The following is a 12,554-nucleotide window of genomic DNA, read 5'->3' as shown; positions in this document are numbered from 1 at the left end:
CAGTCCCCGTTAGTTATCGAATTTAAGATATATAGTTTTGTTTATAGTAATATAGCTGGAATATAACCATGTAAGGAATATGATTATGATGTTAAAAATTAAAATGATTGACATTTGTATCTGATCGTCAAACAAGTACTTGTCCATATTGAGAGATATTGTTCTGGAACAGCATTAATTAAAAGAAAATCAGTCATTTTGAATACATGTATATATTTATAACATGATGTATAATGAATATATAAAATTTTAACATAATCAGACAAAGCATGTCAGAGCTATAGCTCTAGAAGCCCATTCATTAAAACAAAATGGCCGCCAGTCTGCCATTTTGAATCCGATCTGAAAAATAAAATGACGTGCATCAGGAATACATAGTGTCTAAAGTATGTACCAAGTTTGAACGAAATCCATCCATAAATGCCAGAAATGTTTGATTTTGATGATTTTTCAGCACAAAAATGGCCGCCGTTCGGCCATCTTGAATCAGATCGTGAAACAAATTTATGTGCATATGTATGATATTATATATGATGTATGTGTTAAGTTTGAATGTGATTGGTCCAAGCATGTCTAAGATACAGGTTCGGACACACAAGGGTCAAAACATAAGTCCCCGTTTTCGCACTGCATCCAAACTGGGACTAAAAAGCAATCAAAAGCAAATGGTCAACATTATATCTATGCATGGAGTCAATGGCATTATGTAAAATATGGCCAGTGGCCTACATATACTCGGATGAAGGTAAGATTTAGCATATATTAAACCAGCATCAGTTTTTCTAGTGAGAGTAGAGTATCAGCAGCAAAAAGCATTCATATCTATCATTCTCTAATTCTATTATTGCTAGGTATCAGTTTCAAGAAAGTCTTCAATTTAGATGAGCGAGATGAGGCTTATTTGGGAATGTTACACTCTTTACCAAGGGACTTACAAGAGACAATTAAATCCACCATAATCCTTGAACGTGTGTATGCTGTACAGATGTCTGGTCAACACGTATCATAATCATAACCTGAACATGATTCCAAATCATTAGATATCTAAAAATAATTATATTATTGTTTTGTTTTGATTCAAACAAACATTTGGAGCATTTGGAAATACAAAATGAACCAATATTAAAAGGTTCATACAATCAAATTTATGTTAGTGACCACCATCTCATCATTTTTGGTGATTGTAATGATTTGATGCTATGAAGTTTAGTTTAGTTATTTGCATAATGATATTGATACATTGTCATGGAACATCTTGTGAGTAAATAGACTCAGTTCCAGACCTAGCAGTTGAGCAATAAACACCTTGGCTACAAGTGCTCCTCTCCAGTGCGTTATTCTCCTCCCAGATTTGGTGACCAATACTCATTTGGTTCACTCTACCTTGAGAAGTCTGTTTTCAGTTTACAGTGATCCATAAAAAAATAATCCAACCTTGACATAAAAATCACCTGTTTATAAAGACCATTTTGATGAAATCCCTTAGGTGGTCGCTATACACAGGTTTGACTGTATTATTAAAGACCCAAGGATATTTATGATGATTGTCCAGCATGTTATTTTCAAAACAGCTAATGAGTGAACTGCGAGTCCATTTGAAATTGATATCTCATCTACGTCATACTATTACTAATCCCACTTCAATGCTTGGCATTCCACAATGACTGAAATAACCTACACAGTATATCAAAATTTATCACTTGAGGGGAAAGTTTCATGGGTTATCTCAATGATTCAGTTGTACGATATAACTGTAACTAATATAAATCAGGCAATGTCAACTTAAAAACATTGTGACATGTGTTTGGGAAACTAATTGCCCGTCACCTCTTGTTTTGCGTACCCTTTATTGCTGTAATACTGCCTCATGCATTTTTTGTTACATTACCTCATTTTGTAATTTTGTAATAAAGTCAAAGTGATCATCCAGTTGAAGGGAGGTGGTTATCAATCTGTGTAAACAATTATTTTCCATGTGTGGCATACATTGCGGACGTAAATCATGAATGACACCTTTCAAAGTAAGTAATTTATTTGACCCAATGTGTTTCTATGAGTTCTGATAATAGGTGATTTTCCGTTCATCTCGCATATTGCATGAAAGGGCACGAATTGAATGTCTGTCAAAGATCGAACGCTTCGATTTTGAATTTATGTTTCTTTGTTATAGCTCAATGGCATATTGCGTGAAAGGGCGCGAATTGAACGTCTGTCACAAAGATCGAACGCTTCGATTTTGAATTTATGTTTCTTTGTTATAGCTCAATGGCATATTGCATGAAAGGGCGCGAATTGAACGTCTGTCACAAAGATCGAACGCTTCGATTTTGAATTTATGTTTCTTTGTTATAGCTCAATGGCATATTGCATGAAAGGGCGCGAATTGAACGTCTGTCACAAAGATCGAACGCTTCGATTTTGAATTTATGTTTCTTTGTTATAGCTCAATGGCATATTGCGTGAAAGAGCGCGAATTGAACGTCTGTCACAAAGATCGAACGCTTCGATTTTGAATTTATGTTTCTTTGTTATAGCTCAATGGCATAGTGGCGATCCTTGAGAGAAGGATATCCTTACTTCATCGCAATTAACCATCATCTAATGTGTATAGCACATTATTAAGCGGGGGGGGGGGGGGTATCCAAAAATATTTTCCTGTTTGCCACTACAACACTATGACCTTTGTTTGTCTTCTTTTTTTTGTTCAATTTCACACACATAACACGAAATCTCATAGTCAACAGAAAATGGTCTATTACACAGGATTCCTACACACACCCTTATCATAATGTTAAATGGTGGAATTTAATCTTGCCATATTATTAGTTAGACATGTAAAGTACAGTCTACATCATTAATAGTCCATTAAATAGAGAACCCCATTACTGACCCCATCAAAAGTTATCTACATTGTATTTAAAAAACAAAATCTAAATAAATTTTGTTTAGACATTTTAAGATTTTTTTTTTTTTTCATGAAGAACCACAAAATCCTTCCATTCCAAATCATTCCATTTTATTTACTACATTCCACAATCAAGTCAGTACAACCTAAATGGTGGAATCATTGTTTATCCAATGTGTCATGTTAAAGACTACCTACATGTACATAAATGGTATTTAATCTCACAGTTTATAATTGAGATGTGTAAATACAGTGTAAATTTTTGCCACTTTCATGCATCGCATTAATTTCATTCCATTCATGAGGGCAGAAATTTTGCGATAATCATTGTGACTCACTGTCCCAATGAAATGTTCACTGGTGAAAATTTCACAATTTTGGCTTGTCTCCCCTGACTTTTGTCTTTCACAACACAAAATCAAAGTACTGTAAATCATTTCAATTTCGCGATAAACACATTTTCACTAATTTCAAGAGTCAATGAAATTCACGTAATTTTAATTTTGAAACAACAACAATTTTTCTGGAAGGCTACAGCACGGAGTGTCAACGACTTTCACAACATTTTGCCATCAAATCAGGAAAATCTCCAGCAGTGAAAATTAAGCAACTCACAGTACTTTCTGCCCACTACATTCCAAGACCTATCAGCTTTTCCTTCTCATTAGTATTGGTGGAAAGCAGATTAAATAAAAAATAAATAAACTTAAACTAATGAGCTTTATCTCATTAATTATAATCTCATTAAAGAACATGTCAAAAATAAACAAACTCTTAAGTTTTCAGTTTGTTTTGGAGATTACTGACCCAGAAGGTGGCTGCAGGCTAATTATAATCAGCCTTCTTCTCTTGTCCCCACAAGGACTCATTAGTGGACTACATTTTTGAATACTGTGAAACCATTTATTTCACTATTTTGATGTTTTGAGCAATTTCAAGTTGAAAAAACTTCGCAGGAAAATAATGAGTTCTATTGTGATTCTACATGTTCACATTCAGATTTTTTTCTGAACCGGGGAATAGGGGCGCAGCGCTCTGATACTCTCGGCTGGCACCCTCTTAGCAAATTGCCGATTGAACTTTCACCGAACCGTTAATACGGTGCAGAAACCTTCCGATATGGCATCGCTTTGCTTCCTCTTGTTCATTTTTTCTAGAAAATCACCTGACATTGATATAATTTAGCAGGTTTTAAATAACACAATTAAAACCAGGGAATAATTAATACATACTGTAGAATACTTTATTTTAGCTGGAATTAATTTCCACTGAAAAGGCATTATGGGTGTTTTGTATGGAATTTATTTTCACTGATTTTTGACAAGTTGAATGTAAAATATAGGAAAAAATGTATATTCGCTGGATTTTATTTTTACTGAATCATTCCTACAGTGAAAATAGCAAAAATTAATTCCAAGCGAAAATAAAGTATTTTACAGTATACAGTAAAACATTTGTATACACTACCAAAGAAAGGCCATTGCTTTAAAACGTTAAACATGGAACACATTATGATAAATTACGATGTGAAGCTTACACATTAGTGATGTACACAGTACATTTAACACTGGGTGGTGTATGTATTTCCAAGCTGTTGCTCATAAAACTTAACTCAAAATAGTAACTCGTTGGCAGTTTCAGGTCAACAGTGACAATTTCACGAAGGAAAATATGCCACCATTAATACAGAACAGAAGCAACAATCAATAGACCATTTTCCGTTCACTGCGAGAATCACGCGTTATGCGTGAAATCGAACGTAAAAACAGGACAAACAAAGGTCATAGCGTCGTAGTCGCGTCAAACATCGCGTGGGATTCGACAAACGCGAAAATATTTCGAGGACATTTCCATGCTTAATAATGTGCTGTTCACATTTGATGATAGACAATTTCGATTAAGTAAGGGTATTCGGAAGCAATATTCCTCTGTCGAAGATCGGCCGGCCAATGTAAGCTACGAAATAAAGAAATTCTAGTTCAAAATCAAATCGTTCAATTTTTGCGGCAGACGTTCGACGCGCGTCTTTCATGCATCTCGCGAGATCTCGCAATTGTACGGAAAATCATCTATTACACAAATAGAAAACAATTCTTACGAAAGATTAATAATTATTTAAGAAAGCAATCATTATTGATAATATTTCTAGATACTGTACCAATAGATTTGGGTGATTTTTTCCATCAGTATTAATCATAGCAAACCTGTGACATTGTGAACACCCTACATGACCAGACCAGACCAGACCAGTATCAGATGATACACTTATCAAATTTGTGGTCACACTGTGTATAAAATATGCTTGTTTGATGACATCTACTGGTCAAAATTAGCTTATACATTAAGGAATATTAAGGAATTATTATTTAATAGCTATTTTGAGTGAAAAAATTTCAGATAGGTGAAAAAGTCAATCAAATATAAACTCAGAGGCGAACTACATGTACTGTATAAATTGTGTTCTTTTACTTACACTTGAAGTAAATGTTATAACGGTTGTTATAAATTTAGTTTTTTGTGTGTGTGTTTTGTTAATATAATTTTTTTTCACTAATTTTTTCTGTAATTTTTTTCTTAATCAACAAAAAGAAATGTATTTATTATCAAAGATTAGTCCTTGCCCTTCACAATACATGTATACTCATAATAAAATTCAACTAATACTAAGTAATTGTATACAAGATATTTGCTCTAATACATGTGCTTATGAAATTACAATGGTGTTTCTATGTTCAGAATAATTTTATTGATTCAATATATAACAAATATGATTTTTGATTTATATGTGCTTTTTTTAGAGCAAATGTGGTATAAAAAATTGACAGAAATTGCAACAAGCCTACAATGCAGATATCAATTTCTATTTCCAATCCTTTGATGGTATAAGGGGTAGAACATTTAATACTGTCAGTCACCCTGGACACACTCAAAATCATTCAAAATAATTCACCCATGCACCGGTCAACTTGTAGACCATATGTTGACCATTGTATTAAAATTTGTGGATACAAACTATAAGCAATGCTTGATCTAAAATTTAAAATTAGTGAAAATCATAAAAAAATGTGCTTTTGCTTTAATTAATTGCATTGAAATATCTTGTTGGTGAAAGCATTTCAATAAATTATGTAGTTTCAATTTTTCTGAGATATGGACTGAGTTTTCAGATTAGCTAAGTATCACCAATGCCCAGACATGAGAAAGAGAAAAAGAGACATATTACATCTGGGTCATGAAGGAGATTAACAGATGTTTGACTGACTTGCGAATTTCTATACATGTACATGGGAACTACAAATATACATGTACATGTATGTCTCAATACTTTTTCAAGTCAAGTTTTTCAGTTTTTTTTTACAATTGTCTTTAAATTCAATATTATTTCTGAACTGATGTGATATAATGTCATAAATTATATATTTTGATATAAATACTATGAATTATGAACAACATCTATTATACAAATACAAAAACTGGACTTATTTAAAGGCAAAGGTGTTGTAAATGATGGAGGGAGGGCTGTAGGGGTGTATGTGTACATGCATGATATGATTTATTAGCATTTTACATGAAGCCTACAATGGACCCATAGGTCATCACCCAAGACATTCAGGGATCACAATGTCATGTCTAGAACATATAGTGATCTGACAGATCATCATTAATCCCTGGAAGACAACAAACTGACCTATAGGAGAACAGAACAGCTGGATCTAGACATGGCATGGAACCCTCACAAACAATATCAGCATCTAGTTATATTTAAACAAGTAGTATTTCATTCACAATAGGTTTGATGTTTGGTTCACATGTTAAATGTCACAACAGGCCAACCAAATTTATGCATTATACAATGAACCAATTATTTGTGTTAGTTCTATATAGTATTCCCCACACACCAAGTAGGTTATGGTTCAGGCCCTGCAGCTAACTGTTCACTCTGCAGTAGTCCTTCCTAGACACCTGGAAATCTGTGGTTTCAGCCCCTGTAGCTAACTGTTCACTCTGCAATTGCTTGCGCAGATCGCTATCCCCCCTCCCATATGCATTTAAAATTCAAGTCAATCAATAGCAATCACGTTTGCAAAAAGTAAGAAATCAAAAGTAAGTACATGTATCACCATATCACTCATGCAATGTTCTTACCACATCAAAAACCATTTGAAAGTGGAGTTAATAAGTCATTACCCTGGTTAAATACGAAGTCACTTCAATTTCAGAGAAAACAAAAGACAAATTCATATGCATAAAACAAGAATAATTTCTCACCAACATAGAAGCTCTTAAATAACTTCTGAAGAATTAACCACAGTAAAACTGGCAAATTGAAAATTGAAGTACTTACTGTAGATGTATCAGTCCACTTTTTCAAAACTGGTTAATTTTCTTCAAATCAAGGACTTGGTTATTCTGCAATCATATTTAAGGAACCAGTTTGACAGACAGGTATGACATCCATGGCAGAATATTGTATTTAAAACAAAGGAAATTACTCAGGAGGATGCCTGTGTGGCCTCGCACTAGAAGGTATCTATTTAAAGTGACTATGCACCACAAGACAAGCTCTAACCCTGAATTTAAAATGCAGCCACAGCGCTATCAAGACAACCAAGCAGCTAACCCAGAGGAAGTAGTTAACTTGATATGACAAAATCACTGAAATATGTCATCATCAATGCTACACTGAGCACATCCTGTACCACTACTGTAACCTTCACAGCCAAAGTACATCAGAAACTATTATTAGCACACTGCCAGTAACTAAGAAAACACATTGGAGAGTATCACAACACTTTAAGTTTTATGTTTGTTTCAACATCGATCACCTTACAAGATTTATAATGTTGTCAACCGGAGATAAGAATATTGAACTCTAAAAGTTGTAAGGACTTAACTTATGAATGACATCAAAAAACATATCTATGGTTACTCATAAAATTGTTTTAATATGACAGGGGTTTCGTTAAGAGCCGGCTGTTGGCCATATGGCCTGCTACAAGCCCAAATCAGCCGTCTACTTTCAGGCCCACCCCCCTCCAACCACCAACACCAGTTTCGCTGCAGCGCTTCGCACTGCCTGTTGGCCTGTTGTTACAGGATGATGGCCTGCTATTAAATGAATTTGTGAAACCTTGAATATGCATATTTATTGAGTTATAGTTTATTTTATATCGAGTATTTAGCCATTTCTGTGGTTATATGCTGTAATTAGGTTATGACATGGACATGACATTACGTATTACCGTAAAATACATTATTTTCACTTAGAATTTATTTTTTCGTTGAAGGGATGATAAAATCCAGTGAATTTGTATTTAACATTCAACCTATCAAAACCAGTGAAAATAAACTTCATACAAAACACCCAAAAAATCTTTTTAGCAAAAATTAATTCCAGCTAAAATATTTCATAGCTTGACATATCTAAAGTTTGATTGTTAAAATTATGGTGATTGGCTAAACACCCTGTAATTTGTATTCATTTTGGTATTAATTTGATAAATCATAGTCATATGTGACAATTACAGCATATAAATCATGTGGCTGACCATGCAATAAAAATTTGCTCCATAAAGGTGCAGTTACACCATGACGTTCTGGCTAGCGTTCTCTGGCGTTTGAGGAAACGTTGGTAGTCGGCCAAAGTCGCTGGGACAGCGCCAGAAGAGCGCCGTGAGAACGCTAGTGAACGCCGGTAATCGTTGCTGATCGTCAGGAATCGGCGAAGAACGCTGATCCCAAAAAAAAGTTTCGAACATGCACAAAAGTTCTCATATGAGACCAGCGTTCTTCAACGTTTATTTTTAAACGCTGTTAAACGTTAAATAACGTTCTTCGATCGTTTTGCTAACGTTCGACGTGTTCGACAATCGTTAGTCAGTCGTTGCTCTAGTGTTACTTAGTTGTTACCAATCGTTCGCTTTGCAGTGAACAACTAACTAGCGTCCTGTCAACGACCGCTGAACGTACCCCTAGCGCACATACAGCGTGCGACTAACGTCAAATTAACGACCTAATGTTAGATACACGCTCAACACGCTCACTTAATGTTTAAAAGTCGTTCGTTGCACGCTAGTGACATGTTAGCACACGTCAATGATTTCCAGGGGTATCTTACTTGGTCGCTCATTACACGCTCGTGCGTTAGGAACACGCTAGTCATACGTTAGGGGCACTCGTTAATCGAACGCTGGATGTGTCTACCTCGTTCCAGAACGCTCGGAAATTGGACGATTGGAACGATCAGAGAATGCTGACCAAAACGTTATGGTGTGACGGGGCTATTAGAAGCATGACTACTACAGAAGTACACATAAGCCTTTTAATACATATTGGATCATTTTAATATTACATATTTTAACCATAGACACACCTCATTTACGTAAACACATGCTACCAATAGAGAAAATTTATTCATTTATTTCTTTCATTTTAACTTTCATTAAATCAGCTCAGTTATATCACATGCTTAGTAATCATATCACCACAGTCTGATGCAAGACAGAGCACATCAAAAACCCATATTACTCTCGCAGTTTGATGTCACAAATTGAAAACCTTTTTGTCAAAACAGTGTTAGAAGCTTCAAGGTTTCCATACAGTCCACTAGCACTATGAACTACTGCAAAACCTCTGGATTTTCAGATTAATCTGAATAAAGGAGGAGGTACGATCTGCAAGTCTGTCTACAAACGTAAAATGGTAGAACTCATTTTATACTCATTTACAGTCATATAAGCACATCATTAATATTTATTATTTAGAAATTGCGAAATAAAACAAACAGCCTATAGGCTGATAGAGTTGAAATTATCATTTTTTACCCAAAACAACAAAAATATTCACTAAAACTTAAAAACTTATTGTCACAAAACTAATACATTTTACAGAGGTCCATCCCACACTGTCTACATATAAAATATCGACTGTCAACAGCGAAGCTTAAAAAACAAGAATTTTATTCAGATGAGACACATATCTATTTTCTTTTTTGCTCAAGCAACTGAATAAACAAATGTACTTTCAATGCATATATAAAAGAACTCCCTCTGTTGCTCCTGGGAACATGAAATAACTATGTGCATGAATATTGTATTTGTACCCATGATTAGTTGTCTAAATAACAGCATTTCTATAGATACAGGATTCAAATGTCTAGCAACAGCCATCACCAGGATAAAAAGCAAGGTTTCATTCTGATTATAATAAAAAAGAAGTTTTAATCTCTAAATTTGTGTTTTTGTTGAAATGATATATTTTTTTCAACTATTCAGTTCCAGGACAAATATATTTTTCAGAAAGTATGTTTCTAAACAGGAATCAGCAAAAACAATGTTATCTATAGTATAAGAGGATGTAATAATCAGAATCTTCAAGGGTCATAGGTCAAAGTTCACTTCAAAACCAGCTGCAAATTAAATTTATATACCATTCACTGACTAGAAATTGTCTGACTTTAAATATTGTAAACAATTTAAATTTTGATGTTGAAAATTGTTATGATTTGAAGCTTTTATTGTATGTGATGCATTACGGGATATAACTTTCTATTTTGTGAAAAGGGTCAAAGAATTTTTAACTTCATTTTTGTAAAATTTGCGGATTTGCAAACTTCATCTCTTACAAAATTTAAAGTAATTTATAATAAAATTTATAGATTGTTTTGTCAGGTTTTGACACTTTTTGACCTTGAAGAAACAACCTATTTCCTGTGTCTTAAACTCAGCATGGATGAATAATATTTACTGTAGATTGCATTATTATTGCTTGGAATTTATTTTCACTAGAGGATTGAGTCAGTGAATCAAATCCATCATTGTTAATGTTTATAGACAAACATACTTTTAAGAATTTTTATAAGCCATGAGGAAAAAAAAAGTATTTTCAGTGAACATAAATTTCAAATGAAAATAACAGTCTACAGTAGCGAGTGAATTTATTTTAACAACAAAAAATATAAATAATACACTTTCTGAAAAATCTGATATCTTAGTCATTATTAAATAATTTGCGCAACAATATAGAGAATTGTTTTTACACCAATAAAACTTTAATGGTTATGGATATGATAAGATGGAGTACTTTTCCTCCAAAGTTCAAAGCTGCAACCCTAACAAAAACAAATTTAAAAGTCATTTAAAACCTTGTAGCTCAAATACACTTGACATTCCATCACATTTAACATCAATCGTCTTCCAATTTTTGTGAGTTCATTCCCACTCTCTACATTCAATTATTAAGAAGTTTTATTTAGTTTACACTGAAAGGGCGTAAGTTCAATCTTTCGACAACTGGAATGGGTAATGGAATTCCAACAGCGAAACTGGACAATTCTAATAACATGGCTAACAGCATGATATTTCCCAAATTGTCAAAGCCTGGAGGCAGTGTTCAGAAACCAGGGTAATACAAACACAACCAAAGTTCTCAGACATTCATAAAGTTTAATTATTACAACTACTACCTTTATTATTATTAACACTATGGCTGTCTACTTTGGTTTAACTGCTATTTTAATGAGCAAACCGGAATAAAAAGGTTAAAGAGTCTCCAACTGTTTGTGTCTTTTCTGTAACAATGTTTGCGTGATTTGGAACAAAAAAATAACCTGCACAGACACGAAAACAGACAATAAAGGGAACACGTAATAAAACTTCAAAACAAATCAAGAAAGTCATATTGACACTGTCTAGTATGTTTAAATTCTGTGTAAAAGTTGTTTTTGTGAAGAAAAACACTTTTTCAATTAAAATGTTATTTTTTTTTTCAATATTTAAATTTTTGTTCTCTTGCGATCAGCATCTTGTCACCCTGACAACTAAGATGAAAAATATTTGATATTTCCAAGTTAAAGGAATTCTAAACAAGTACGGCAACAACAAATCTAATTTTAAGTCTGAGAAAATAAAAGAAAGTTTTTTTCAAGCACTTCTTTGAAGAATTAATGAAAGAAATTCTAAACAAAGTTCTGAAAAGTTTCTTACAAATGGAGTTATAAAAGTCACTCCAGATTAGGGGATGTTTTTGAGTTTAACATTTCATTCTGAGATGAATCCCACTGCTTTTTATATTAATGAGATCATATTGACGTCTAAGAAAATGGACGCTGTAATACATACGTCGTATATCGAGTTACATACCACGGAAAAAGATGAGACGACAGCTTCTTCATACGGAGAATCGCTGAACGACGGATTTGGCAATCGCAACAAATTTGTGAAAACCCGCGTCCATCAAATGATTTTTGTCCGACGTCTTTACAGATGTCATTTTTCTCCGCGATGTTAATAAATCGAAACGTTTTTCAACAATTTGTCATCGCGGTTTTATAAACAACAGCTGAACTAGAAGAACTCTATTCGTCTGTACGAAATTGGTAATTTGAAACAGCACAGTAAAGACATACCAAAAATTATTGAGACTGTTTTTGTTTTGTTCGTACTTCTTCATAGCAAAGAAAAAATATCGCAGCCACACGTAATAAATAACAGAATATGTGACACCCAACTAGTGAAGTTTTAACGATATAAAATAAATTAGAAGATGAAAAAGATTCAGACAAACCTGGTTAACTTCTGAACGCCATGTTACATATTTCTAACATGCAATGTGACCTTTTTCTCTTCTACGTCATTAGCATGTCACACGA

At 33.7% G+C, this 12,554-nt stretch overlaps 1 protein-coding gene across 2 annotated transcripts in view; it reads right to left on the bottom strand.

Annotated features, from left to right (window-relative positions):
* Positions 1-12,524, bottom strand: part of LOC100368455 (uncharacterized) — a 34,587-nt gene extending 22,063 nt beyond the window's left edge. For both annotated transcript variants that reach the window (XM_085493285.1, XM_085493286.1), the window contains exon 1: positions 12,470-12,524. The gene's annotated coding sequence lies outside the window, so the exon portion shown is untranslated. The remainder of the gene's footprint in view (positions 1-12,469) is intronic.
* Between the last annotated feature and the right edge of the window lie 30 nt (positions 12,525-12,554).

This window comes from Saccoglossus kowalevskii, chromosome 18 (genome assembly GCF_978046115.1).
Source record: "Saccoglossus kowalevskii chromosome 18, keSacKowa6.1, whole genome shotgun sequence".
NCBI classification, from domain to species: domain Eukaryota; kingdom Metazoa; phylum Hemichordata; class Enteropneusta; family Harrimaniidae; genus Saccoglossus; species Saccoglossus kowalevskii.
This window is presented reverse-complemented; position numbering and strand designations above follow the sequence as displayed.